This window comes from Uranotaenia lowii, chromosome 3, assembly GCF_029784155.1.
Source record: "Uranotaenia lowii strain MFRU-FL chromosome 3, ASM2978415v1, whole genome shotgun sequence".
Lineage (NCBI taxonomy): Eukaryota > Metazoa > Arthropoda > Insecta > Diptera > Culicidae > Uranotaenia > Uranotaenia lowii.
Genome location: NC_073693.1, coordinates 135259447 through 135273487, shown reverse-complemented (window position 1 = coordinate 135273487; position 14041 = coordinate 135259447). Strand labels below are relative to the sequence as shown.

Sequence of the window (14041 nt, the reverse complement as noted above, 5' to 3'; positions counted from 1 at the left end):
AGCGTCCACCATTTATGAACACTGTCTGACTGACACGGTCAACTGTCTCATTCAGCCCACTCGGGATGACGAATTCTCTAATCTGGGATGATAGACGTTCCGAATGGGAAAAAAGTTGTGATTTTTCTTATGGATAGTTATGTATGAGATAGATATGTAAAAATCCTAATTCATAATGGCGTAACGCACTATGTCATGCTGAGATTGTGCCGCGAGTTGAAAACTCAATGATTCATCAAGATTCAATAGAACTGATAGCTCAACTTATTTCATGAAAAGCGATTCGATTTTAATATTATTATGACCTTGCCTTAACTGTATTATATATGTCTGGGAGCTCTTTACCCCTGCATTTGTGAGTATATCAAGTTGTTGGCCTCCGAATAGATTTTTATAATTCAGTTTATTTTTATAGTATTTTTTATGCTAAATGCACAGAAAAACAACAAACACATTATTTCTACTAGTAACCATCCTAAAATGTTTGTACTGAATATTCCGCGGCTGAATATTCGACACCGAAAACCGTCTAAAAACCCCGAATAGTTTCTGGGTTTGTCACTTTTTGTATTATTCATACCTATTCGATTAGTTGAGTAAGTACTCTTTTTTTCTTTTTTAAGGATTTGGAACCGCTTGGTTTATTCATCCCCCAAACCCTAAGTATTCTGAGCTCAGTGATTCTAGGCAAAATTTAAATCTCAAGTAATTTTCTTTCACTTCATGTTTGGACGAATATTCGTTTCACCGAATAGTTGAAAAGGCTAACTTTTAGAACGGTAAAATGGCTGTGATTTAACAAATAAACTTTCTAATTCCAAGTGGTGCAATAGTTAAGCAATTTATGCAAGTGTATAGAAATTTGCATTAGTTGCATACATGACGGTTGAAAAACAAATTCAATATTTCAGCGCCAGGAAATTGTTCGGTTCAACAACAAAAAAGGTCACTCGGAGCGAATAACTCAACTAACAGTTCTTACTGATTCGGTACAAATATAATGCAAGGCGAAACCACTCGAATGGTTGTTTAGAATAACATGAACTAAACAGTTCTGGCTATGACTCAAGTTGTAAACAGTTACGTTTTATTCAAGCGTATACTACGTAAATTCCTTCGTTTATATTAAGAATGTACCAACAGTAAGTGTCGTTCGATTATGGAGTAATTAAAACTTAACCAATATTACGATATGTAAATATATACTTTCAATTACATAATCTCAACCTAAATCTTCGTTTATTTATAATTACTGTCTTTGATACATAGTAATCACACAAACATATCTTAAACTAAACATGTATTAATTTCTAGAACTACGTATACTATTTTTAAATATATCTTTGGAAATGTTAAAGTTAAAAACGTTTGACACTTAATTGAAAACACGACAACAGTTATACAGAGGATGATTTTGTGCGAAGACGGTGCGGCTGTATGGTATCCACAGAAAGTTCTGTTGAAGAAGTTGTCTAGCTGGCGCGTGAATGTTAATGTTTTGCAGCAATTGGGGACAGTCTATATTATTCTTTAACAAGTCAAGGACGAACATTCTTTGAATGTACGTCCGCCTCCAGCAAAGGGTCTCAAGAGATATCAGATTGCATCTTCCTGCATATGGTGGCAGTCGAACGGCATCATTCCATGGCGACGGAGTGCGAATCGTGGGAACCTCTTTTGTACCTTTTCTAGTCGTTCGATTTGTACTGCCTGATGAAGGGTCCAACCTGCCACGGCATATTCTAAAACGCTACGCACCAGAGCACAGAAAATTGCTTCCAGACAATAAACATCTTCAAAGTCTGCAGTGTATCTACGGATGAAACCCAAAATAGCAAAACCTTTTGCAGTAGTAGCAACGATGTGTTCCGAGAAGGTTAGTTTGTAATCGAATATAACGCCAAAATCTTTGATCGAATCCACTCGTTCCATTTCCACTGTATCCATTGCATAGTTAAAACGTAACGGTTCTCTCGTTTTACAGAACGTAATGCATCTGCATTTACTAGTATTAGCTACCATTCCATTACACCTGCACCTGCTGATATTCCTGAATATTTTAAGGTCGTCCGCGTACATTAGTTTTGAGGATTTGAGTATCCAGGCAAGATCGTTTACAAAAATAATAAAGATGAGTGGTCCTAAGTGGCTTCCCTGATGGACGCCGGAAGGGACTTCAAAAGGCTGAGACTGGATTCCCCGTAAGTTTACAAATGCTCGTCTATTTGTCAGGTACGAGAGCAGCCACCTTGTAGACCACGATGGGAAGCCATAGCGTACAATTTTATGGATTGCGATCTCATGAGGAACCTTATCAAATGCTTTGGATGAGTCTATATAAACGGCGTCTTTTTTTTTATTAGTTGATAACCCAGGTGGTAAATCCTTTTAACGGATTGCATTCCAAGGCACGGCGAGCGACCGAGTCCCCCTAGTATGCTACTCTGGGTCCATGGGTTCAATTGGACGACTCATGATACTAAGTACCCCTACGCAATGAAGTCCACCTGGGGCCTCTGGCCATAATTCCCATCCGGACCTGCAACGAAGGCTCTACCCGAGATGGGAGACCAAGTCCGCGCTTAAGCGCTCATCGGCAACTCTAGTTCTAGTCAAACTCCAGCATATATACCCTGCCTCTTGTTACGATTCAAGACTAAGGACCTCTCCTCTAACGACTCGAGTTCCGGCCTTTTCTCGCAACTCGAGACTAGCTTGGTTCCCACGAATATCGTGCGCTCCGCCTCTGTTCGAGACCACTGCAAGAGACCAATGACCTCTCCTCTAACGACTCGAGATCTAGGCTCCGCCTGGCTTGGCTCGAGGCCCTTTCCTCTTTGCCCGTCCGTGTGCCGAATCGCGAGCAGCTTATCCTGGAAACGCGCCTGTCACAGCACACGTCCGGGACTTTACGAAAGACTACTCGGATGATTCCCGGCGAAGAATTTATCCTACACCGACTCAGGTGACTCACCCGCCGACGACTTGAAGTCACCCTACCCGAGAGTATTTCGCGGCGTAAATACTCTTCCCCCTACGAGTTCGACTGCGAAGAAGGTCTAGTCTTATCCCCGCAGCTTCCCTCGTAGGGAGCGCGTTTACTCAGATACTCCGCGGCGGTGGAGGTATCCTACACAACGATCGCGACGTACCTAAACAGCTCGGCATACGCAGAAGGTAGAGTCTTATCTTTGTATGCTTTACTGCTAGGATCGGACGCACACTACTCGAATGCCCCCTCGCCGAAAGGGTATTCTACTCCGACCGTGATCCGGTCTTCCTCCTCCCTTTTTGGCTGGCAACCCTAGGATTTTTGCCCGCCGTGTGCTGAACCGAGAGCAGCTTATCCTAGACTCGCGCCTGTCACAGCACACGTACGGGTCTTAAACGCTTACGACTCAGATGAATCCCGACGGTGATGTCATACAACCCAACGCGAGTGGCTCGTCCGACGGCGACGTGAGACCACTCTACCCGAGAGTATTCCGCGACGTGAATACTCTTCCCCCTACGAATTCGACTGTGGAGAAGGTATTGTCTTATCCCCACAGCTTCCGTCGCAAAGGGCGCGTTCGACTCGGATACTCCACGACGGTTACGTTGGAGGTATCCTACACACAGACGCGCGACGTACCTAGCAGCTCGGCATACGCAGAAGGTATTGTCTTATCTTTCTATGCTTCACTGCCAAGGTCGGTATAAACGGCGGTTGGTATAAACGGCGTCTACTTGTTGCTTTTTGCTAACAGCAGTATATAGCGTAGCGGAATAGCTCAAAAGATTTGAAACCGTAGATCTATTCTTCATAAAACCGTGTTGATATTCTGATAAAATTGGTTTAGCAGCATTATAAAGTCGCTCGTATAGTAGTGTTTCAAAAACTTTTGACAGGCAGCAGATTATCGAAATGGGTCTATAATTCTCCACTCTATGAATATTTCCCGATTTATGGATTGGAGTTATGGCAGTGGTTTTCCAGATACTAGGAAAAATACCATCATTTAGAGATCGATTGAATATAATGCGCAGTGGTTCGGCGAGTGTTTCTGCGATCGCTAGTATAAAAGACGGTGGAATACCGTCTAGGCCGGGTCCTTATGTTGGATCAACAGCTTTGAGGGCTGTCAAGACTTCACGGTTAATTAAAGGCTGAGGAAGGTTTATGTCAAAGCTAGGCAATGCTTCGGAATACTGGTTGACGGCAGATGGGCTATGTGAAGAATAAACACTCTTGAAGAATTCAGCAAACAGATCGGCAGATTCACGGGTAGTTTCAGATGACCGACCGTCAAATGAGACTCGCTATGGAAAACTGCTGACGGAACGTCAAGATTTGATGAATTTCCAGAATTCTGATGGCTTATTTTTCACTTCCCGATCCATATTATTTATATATCGTCTGAATACGGTATTACGTAGCGATGAGTATTCGGCTTCTATAGATGCTAGGTCAGCTTTGTTTACTGCAGTTCTGTTCCGAAAATATCGTTTAAGTATTCTGCGCAATCTATTACAAGAACGGCGAAGCTCTGAGTTCCACCACGGCTGTTTGTATGATTTTCGGGAAGGACGTTTTCTGGGAGTGTGAAGCGCAACTATCCTTAGTAGATGATCGTAGAAAATATTAAGTAAACATTATGTCTAAGCATTCAGAGGGCGTTTTTGTTAATTTTTTTATCCAATTTTTTTTCGTAAAAATAGGCCTCGAACCTCAACGTAGTGCTTTGATTGTCTAGTTCCATGTTGCTTAACGGCAAAAACCACTTTTCGTGGGTACCATTTTAAATTTATTTCGCCTTGCACTTGAAGGATACCTGGGGATCAGAAGTACCCAAAAACGGTATGATTGGGGTCATCAAGCTACTGTGACGATACCTAAAGGGTGTCTACGATGAAATTGCTCTAACTTTTTAACCGTAGGATAGAATTTAATGAATGTTTGGGTGGATTTAGTTCATAGTGCATTATTTACATCCTGCAAGTTTTAAAGTCCTGCGATAAAAACTCGCGGAAATGGAAACGTTGGAAATCGCAAATTCCACGGTGTCGCGAGCAATCTTCCGAAAATCAATCATTTTCGATCAGCCATGTGTTACTGCATTCAGAGCAAAAAAATCGAAGCAGTCAATTTTTCCTTCTTCAAACAAATTATATAAACAATCATGCATGACAACGACGCTTCTGTATTTGAAACATTCCCGCAAAACATGATATGGTAAAGAAGGACGCAGACTATCAGCAACGAACGTCTCGATGGTGATTGCCTTCCTTGTGTTCAACCTTCTAGGATCACAAATGGTATGTATCAGTTCTGAGCGATGCGTAAAGGTCACAATATGATTTTTAACTTTTCGCTTTGCGTAGAAGAACAAAATCATTACTAAGTAACCGTAATGAACTGTCCTACGACTGTGCTGTGCTACGACTTTTTTCAACATGTGGTACTGGTATTCCTTCAGATTTTCCTTCTGAGACATTCATGATCGTCTATCAATAACGAACATTATCAACAATGATGCGAGGATAGGCGTTATTGAATGATTGTGGGAACGACGTTCAAAATTTATCATCAAGTATGTCGATCACATTAGAAAAGCCACGTGACGAATAGAAACGGTAGCCCCCGATGGGGCATGGTATTTTTTTATGTATCTAGTTAGTGTTGATGTTCGACAAATATTCAACGGATACGTTCACCACGTGCGTATCACAGCACTCGGAGGTGTAAGTATTCTAGCTTGAAACGAATCCTGATTGCTTTTCTTGAGCGATTTTCCGATCATTGGTCGCGAGTGATTAAGCGGTTCGAGGAACACTTGACCACCGATCAGAAGCCCAGAAGTGAAGGAAAAAGTATTCCGTACAACACCAAAAACCACAACCGCGTAGTTGGGGCCTTCAACCGAAACCCGAACGCCTTCGTTCGAGATGAGGCTAAGAAACTGCACCTAAGCCGAAGTTTTGTCCAGAAGGCCAAAACTAAGGCTGGGCTTCGAACGTTCTAGGTACAAAAGGCCCTTAATCGCGACGAGAAGCAGGACAAGTCCACCAAAACCCGTGCCAGGAAGTTGTACCTCAACATGCTGACGAAAGATTAAGGCTGATGTCATGCTGAAGCTACAAGCAACGCAACGCGTTCACACGACAAACCAGCTCTCATTTGATCTCCCATGGATTTGTCGCGCTTTACAAAGCGCTCAGTATGACAGGTCTGCGCTTTTTCCATGAAGATCAAATGAGAGCTGGTTTGTCGTGTGAACGCGTCGCGTTGCTAGTAGCTTCAGCATGACATCAGCCTAATGCTGCATCATGGACGACAAAACATATGTGAAGGCCGACTTCAAACAGATTCCCGGCAACAGTGTTCCGAATATCAGTCAATTCTCATGAGAGACACTGAAACGTTTTCAACAGCGAAAGCAAAACCTAAATTGTCGGTTGGTTTATCTCCCAGTGGGGCAAAGATTGTGTTCGACAGCACTGCTCCGAGAATCAAAGAAATAATATTTGAAAGAGAGACGTTTCTTCTCCAGTTGGAATTCTCAACTGAGTGAGGAGCTACCTGATTTTCAGTTTCTTTTTTCAGTCAATAACTTTTCTTGCTCAATCACTCACTCACTCACTCGTTTACTGATCGATGATCGAATGCTGTCTGCCTGATACATCTTGCTTTGTTGTTGCTGTTGTTGGGGTCCCCAACTTGGGGAGGATTAAAATAGTCATTCAAACACGCAGGCAGTACGTATGAACATATGTTTCTGTCGCTTTGCCAGAAAGTACGCAGGCAGTATGAACCGATGCAAGGCCGCATTGATTGAGTTTGAGTGAGTGAGTGAGTGGATTTTCGAGTTGGACCTTGTATCAGTCAGTGTCTCAATCACTTCTGATACACCAGGTAGTGAGCTTGAGAGATCGACTTAGATGCGAGTCCGCTCTCGCTTTTGAATCTTGTTTACATTGACTTCGCATTGTCGCTCTGCCGATTCTCTAGGGAACAACAGGCAGCAGCAATCGGCTTTGAATGTTTCCAACTAGAAACCTATCATGAGCGTTTCTTCCGAGTGATTTTCGGAAGACTGCCCGGCAACCTGTTTTTCACAGCCAAGGATAAGTTCAGCGTTCCGGAGCATGTCCGCACTCAGAAGATGTCCAAATTTGCGAAGAAATTTCTGGTTTGGCAAGCCATCTGCACGTGCGGGAAGCGGAGTGCACCTTTCGTGACCCAAGACACGATGAACGCACAGGTGTACATGAAAGAGTGCCTCCAGAAGTGGTTGCTTCGTCTCCTGAAGGTCTACAACGTCCCGACAATCTTGTGGCCGGATTTGGCCTCATGCCACTACTCCAAGGAGGTGCTGAAGTGGTATGCGGACAATAAGATCAATTTCGTACCGACAATGTTCAACTTTTCCAAGCTCCGCCCCATCGAGAAGTATTGGGCGATAATGAAGCAGCACCTTCTTAAACGACCTAAGGTAGTGAAGACAGTCGAGGAATTGAAGAAAGTATGGGTTTACATTCAAAAAACGGTTGATTCACAGGTTGTGCAGAATCTTATGGCTGGTGTTAAGGCCAAGGCGCGGGCATTCGCGTATGGACCGTAAATAAAATATGAGTAAAATGATAAAATGAAGTGTAATAGTTATTTTTCAATCCCTGAAAATTTTGTGGCAATTGGATGAAAACTCGAATTTTGCGAATCAATTTTGTGTGTAGCAATTTCATTATGGACACCCTTCATGTATAACTAATAATTAGCCGTATAAAAAAATCTCTAATAAACTGCCTTACTCCTCGGGGAAACACAATTTTTCTCAGGAATAATCAATAATTTATGAGTTAGTTCTTTCTCAATGAGCGTTATGAGTAAGATGTTGAAATAAGTACCGTAGCTGTATGAACTTTAATCATTTTTAAATATTTTGAAAGGGGTTCATTTTTTACAGCTGAACTCGATTATTGATAATCCACGCATGATTCCGGTTCGAAATAATAAATCAAAATTTAAAACTTATATAAAATAAATTAAGAAATGAATCCAAAAATCGGTATCTGAAGTACATATTACAACCAGTGTATAGGTACAAATCGATAAATCTATTGCAAATTTATAAAAACACAAAATTTCAAATCGCATTTTTGTATCACAATTCTGGATTACAATTCCATCAAGAGAGAAGTTTAGATTCTAAACATAGATATTGAACTAACAGTTTGTTTTCGTATAGATTCTGAATCAAATTCGAAATTCACATTTCAGAAACAGAATGCAGGTAGGTACCTACAAAATCAATAACCGAACCTAGCTAAGGGCAACAGATTACAACACGGTATGAAATTGTTTTGATGCCAAATGATGCTCCCCCGATTCTTATCAGGGTGCGAGTTCATCGCTGATAATCTCAATCTTTCAAGGTTTGTTGGTTTATCCAGATATTCGACGACATTTGTCGTATCTTGGCTTTGGAATACATAATTGCAACCAGTGTCTGGCCGCTGATTATAATCAACCCTCGGCCTAGCAGATACCTATATGTATGTCCCTATTCAGTACATCTCTCGTAAAAAAAAACTATACAATGGGCATATCTACGTAATGTCGGCATTTTGAATATTTTGATAAGCCATTGCAATACTTACACTTCTTCAGGTTCAAATGAAAAATCCTTCGATAATGCCTCAACAGCTCGCTTGCGAAATGCACCGGTTTGTTAGTGGGTTTTTTCGTAATTTGCTAGGATCAACCGCACTCTGCACTTTTCGATTTTTATTTCACAACTCCACTCGTTCTGCTGCTCTTTCTCGTTGCTTCTAATGAGAAAAAAAAATGCAATGAAGGGCTTCACGAAATTCCAGCACTATGCGTTTCCCAAGTAGCTTCAAAATTCCAGCGGGAAACGAATCCCAGTATCTACACGAGATTTCCGGCAATCAAATGGGCCAGCATCCACTCTCCAATCAGTGCTATTTTTGGCTCGAACGATTGCAACATCCGATTCCACGCACTTTCAAGAACCCTATTATGCCGACTATGACGGGAATAATAGGAACACAAAAAAAAACCCTCACACACTCAAGCACCAAGCAGAAACGGGACGACTCGGCGGCACACCCTCGATTCAACCCGGAACCCAACGATTGCAAAACGCCTTATGACGGGTGGGATCCGTTTCCGGGGAACCGCACCCGAGATCACCTACGCGCACAAAAACACTCGGAACCGCAGCAGTCGGTCAGTCAGACACGACACACCAAATAGCAACAACAAATAGCGAAAAAATTACCGCCGCGTTCGAGCCACTACTTTCTCATCGCACTTATTTATCGCGGATGCAAATTAGAAGAATCACACGCCAGTATTTAGGGCCGTAAAAAAATATGGTCGAACAAACAGCAGCACCAAGTTGCCGTCGTCTTTTGATAAGTGGGTTTCGTTCGTTCGTTCGCTTTCATCGATGAAAGGAGAATGCGAAAAAATTTCAAATGCGGAGCGCTGCCACAAAAGGGAAACGGGAAACCCGTTTGACGGATGGTTAATCTAGTACCACAGAAGGTTGTGCTACACGGAAAAATTGAGTTATTCATTAAATGTATTGCGATTACACCTTCAAAATTACTAATTGATTGTTGTTCAAATTTTGTATAACCCCAATTCATTTTTGGGTAATTTTGGGTCATCAATATACAGATGCAAACTAAAACTCAATTATTCAGCTCTGTATAAAAAGTTTGCTGTTGTTGGAAAGCTTTGGACGGGATGTCAAAGCATACAATTTTTTCAAATTTCCGGGATCAAAGCAAATTAATGGACGCGTATCAATACTACCTCAGGGAAATTCAACGAATTAACGGTAAATTGCTCGTAATGGTTCGTTTTAGTGATGTTGATAATTTGTGCATAGAAATTTGATCTGAAGAATCGGGTAAGTTGAAGTGAAATTTGCTTTGCAGCTCTCCCGGCTGCGGTCAAGTAGTCGCGACAAATAGCTGGAGAATTATAATAAACATAAATTCTTTATATACATTTTATGGTACGACAAACAGCGGCGGAAAATAGTTGAAAAGCGATGAGGAGCAGCATGATGGGGTCGTTTTGTGTACTGCAACCCAATGCTCATGGATGGTAATCGGAATACGTATCGAAATCATCCCGTAAAAAGAATGCGAGCCCAAAAAGAAGACTAATGAAAGCCAAATTTAAAGAAATTGTGAATCAAGGTCAATATCCTCCGGAAAAACTTAAACCGGAAGAGATGTATCGGCTGATAATGTTCTCCAGTTTTGATTCCTCCTTAGCATAAGCAGCTTTTGCTGCTAGGTAATCACATAGCACCTGGAAAATAAATTTCAAGGTAGGTAATTGTGTTAAAAGGTAATAAATCTTTCACAAATAGTCAAAATCTGAATATTAACTGAATTAAGAGAGTAGAGTTTTTTTAAAATAATTTATTGATTTCTATTTGGAACTCGGTCCTGGTTTAACTCATTCCTATTTTTTATGATCTGGAATGTGGTCTTTTTTTACGGAAACACTTATTAGTTAAGCTATAGAAATCTTTTATTTGTTATTTTAATTATTACAACCTTCAAAGTTAATATTTTTAACCTCACATTACAGATGCACATATAAAGAAAAATTGAGGATAGTGTAACCGGTTTCTGATTCCTGGGTGTTATGCTACGTATAGCATAGATAGTCATCAACATTTCAAGTTTCTTGCGGAACTGTGGCCATGAAATTCGAACACCTTTTTCTAGAGGATTCGATGCTGATGACGGTGAAGGTAAATCGCAACTTTTTTTTCTAATTTTCAATATTAGTTAACAGCATTTTTTTCAGTTACACAGGCTGAAAAAAAAAGAAAACAGCATCTCGGGACCATGCGAAAGTATCGATAAGCCTGATGGAATGAATATCTCAGATCGAAATTGCTTTTGATGGAGCCTGGCATAGGATTATAAACAAATGAACAGGTATACATAAATTGTTTTTTACTTCTCATTCTATTGCTATCAGCTTACTTTATCAATGTATCGGAATGCTAAATAACTTATGTTAATTTTTAAGATTTGAAATGTTCATTAAAATTTAAAAGTCTACCTTTACCACCGACCGCTTTACTATCGTTCTTTGACTTACTAAATTTGAAATTTGAGAATTCAGTGTAATAGACCCTTTCTTCGTATTTTACGATAAGTTCAATTTCATCTTTTCAACTCGATCTTCTTTTTCAGTCCCCTTGTTTATTTGACGATGAAAATGTACAATCCCAATACCGATGAAGAACTTGAGGTCTTAAAACCAGACAGCTTTTTATCTTCTTAAGCGACCGATGAGGTGTGTGCAAAGCGGCAGCACAAGTCTATGGGGCCTGACGATGGACGCAGTAATCCAATGCTGGAGGAAAAGTTCCGTAACAGGATAATCAAGACATTCCGTTGCTGAAGATTTTTTGAGTTCAATATTTACAATATTTTTCATGTACTTAATGATTTTTATTTATGTTATGTTATATATAATATAATAACATATGTTATTTAATATTATTCAAAATGTAAATTTATAAATAAAGAATCCAGCAAGAATAAATTTTGTTGAAAAAATCATATCCGGGCATTTAATTTTTATGAGCAAACGGATTAAAAAAGTGCTGTGGCATCCCTGCGTAAAAATATACAGAATGGACTAACTGGCTGAAAGCTCAAAATGTATAAAAGCTTTTTGCTCACGCTCTGCGTAGAGCGCCCAAACATAAAACTAAGTGGAGACACTTTTCTTGAAACTGACTAGAATTTTATACAGAATAGAGTAACTTTGGTTACCGTGTAGATTCCACAGTGGGCGGATTTGAAAGTAGCCCAATATTTTAATGGTTTGCTCAATTTTTGATATCGAACGGCCTGTTCAATGTATCAATAATGCAAACGTTTCAGAAGATGTAAAAAACTATAGTGATATATATTTGGAAGAGTTTGAACTACTCGTTAACTTTCAGCTACTCAGTTCAGAGTGACGGTTACTCAGTTGTCGCCAAAACCGCACTTACTCAGTTCTGACTAAACGGCCTTTACTCAGAACTGACTAACTGCCCTTTTGGCGACTTCTGAGTCAGGGTTACTCAGAATGCGTGAATGATTTCGGAGCGATTTTTGACCGGATTTTTTATACTGGAAAAGTAAAAACCTGCACGGAAAAATTGAGATACTCATTAAATGTATTGCTATTACTCCTTCAAAATTAATAATTGACTGTTGTTCAAAATTTGTATACACACAAAATTTCTGAGCATCCACTTAGCAAAAATAGTCGATTACTTTCGATTAGCAATTGGACTCGTTTTACTGACACGATAGCAAAAAGGGATTTTTGCTTGATTTTAGTAAAAACTAAGTTCGTTGGCCGCTTTCTGATTTTGGCAGCAGCCGTTTTTGCCGCCGCTAAGAAAAAAGTCAGTGCTGTTTGGAAGTTTGTTACCGACGGTTCCTTTGGTGGCCAAGTGGACAACGAAAAGGTGGCCAAATCGACAACGGAAGCATACAGGTAACATTACATTCGGAAAATAGATTTTCCGGTTTTAATGTGTTTAATTCTCTATTTTTTCGACTAGATTGCTGCTGCTAGTGACGGTACTTCATCAACGCGAATGTACGGAAAGGATGGTTCATGTAGGCCGTAGATGTAACCATCCGAAAATCGGCGTTAAATAACCCGTTCCCCGCTGGAAAGTTATCGAAATGTTAGTGACAAAAAAGTGTTTAGTGCAAATTCCGAGAAAATTAAAAATAATATGAAAATCACACAGTTTTTGTATTTGATTGAAAATATTATACATTCCATGTGTTTCCAGAAGAAAAATAATAAATCTTGCAGGCTCAAATCCTGCACGATCTTTATCACCGGTTTTTGCTAAAATTTCAGTAAAACATTCCGGCGGCTAACTTTTCCCCATATTTGCTGATATTTTAGCAAAAAAATATTGCTAAATTGATTGCTAAATTTCTAGCTGGTCAAATTTGAGCAAAATTTTGCTAATTTTCGGCCTCGAAAATTTTGTGTGTACCCTTAATTCAGTTTTGGGTAATATTGGGTAGCCAATATACACACAAAATTTTCGAGGCCGGAATTTAGCAAAATTTTGCTCAAATTTGACCAGCTAGAAACTTAGCAATCAATTTAGCAATATTTTTTAACTAAAATTTTAGCAAACGAGTACAAAAGTTAGCCGCCGCAGTTTTTACTCAAATTTCTAGCAAAAACCGGAGAAAAAGATTGCTTGGATCCGTAATTTCATGTTTCTTTATTTTTTCTCTGGAGAATCAGGGGAATGTTTGAATATTGAATAAAATACACAAATTTCATTCACTTATAATTTATTTTTCACATTTTTTATATTTTTTTCACACTTTTCCTATTCTGGGAACGCACTTACTGGCGAGCGAAATGCCATGCCACCTTCGTCAAAGAAAGCACCGGGGTGTTTGCCGGATGCAGCTTGTTGAATTTCCAGTTGTGGTCCTTCTTCATTACCGGCCTGTGGCGCGCTTCATGTTGCAGTTTTATGCTGGTAGAAAAAAAAAAAACAAACACACAAATTAGAAATTGAGAAATTATAGAAACTGAACACTTTAAGATCAGACCTTGCCCTGTAAGCATCCGGTGTCGATTCAGCTACCATTTCGTTGTGGAGTTTGCCACCACAAGAACCATCAGCAACGAACATCCGGAACCGCACTTAATCGCGACAGCTTTTTATTTTTCTCCGTACTGGCGCGGCGGCTGGTGTCTGTGAACAAAGCGGCTGAAAAACCTTCGTTTTACTAAAATCAAGTAAAATGACCTTTTTTATTACTAAAATCAAGTAAATTTAGCTTTTTGCTAACTCAACAGTAAAAAAATATTTTTGCTAACGGGAAGTAACAGCGAAATTTTGCTAAGTGGAGCCCCGAAAGTTTTGTGTGCACACAAAACTTTCGGGGCTCCACTTAGCAAAATTTCGCTGTTACTTTCCGTTAGCAAAAATATTTTTTTTCTGTTGAGTTA

At 40.0% G+C, this 14041-nt stretch overlaps 1 protein-coding gene and 1 long non-coding RNA gene across 10 annotated transcripts in view; one reads left to right on the top strand and one right to left on the bottom strand.

The window, feature by feature from the left end:
- LOC129754437 (ubiquitin carboxyl-terminal hydrolase 47) overlaps positions 1–9474 on the bottom strand; it is a 63319-nt gene extending 53845 nt beyond the window's left edge. For 2 of the 8 annotated variants that reach the window (XM_055750504.1, XM_055750514.1), the window contains exon 1: positions 8641–9474. The gene's annotated coding sequence lies outside the window, so the exon portion shown is untranslated. The remainder of the gene's footprint in view (positions 1–8640) is intronic. The other 6 variants (XM_055750505.1, XM_055750509.1, XM_055750508.1 and 3 more) reach the window with 6 other exon arrangements.
- A 170-nt stretch (positions 9475–9644) lies between these two features.
- On the top strand, positions 9645–11481 carry LOC129758102 (uncharacterized). Of its 2 annotated transcripts, XR_008739890.1 has the most exons (5): positions 9645–9923; positions 10045–10352; positions 10619–10784; positions 10841–10974; positions 11236–11481. It is a non-coding gene; the product is annotated as an uncharacterized LOC129758102 (long non-coding RNA). The 2 variants fall into 2 exon arrangements; XR_008739891.1 differs by lacking the exon at positions 10045–10352.
- The last annotated feature ends 2560 nt before the right edge of the window (positions 11482–14041 follow it).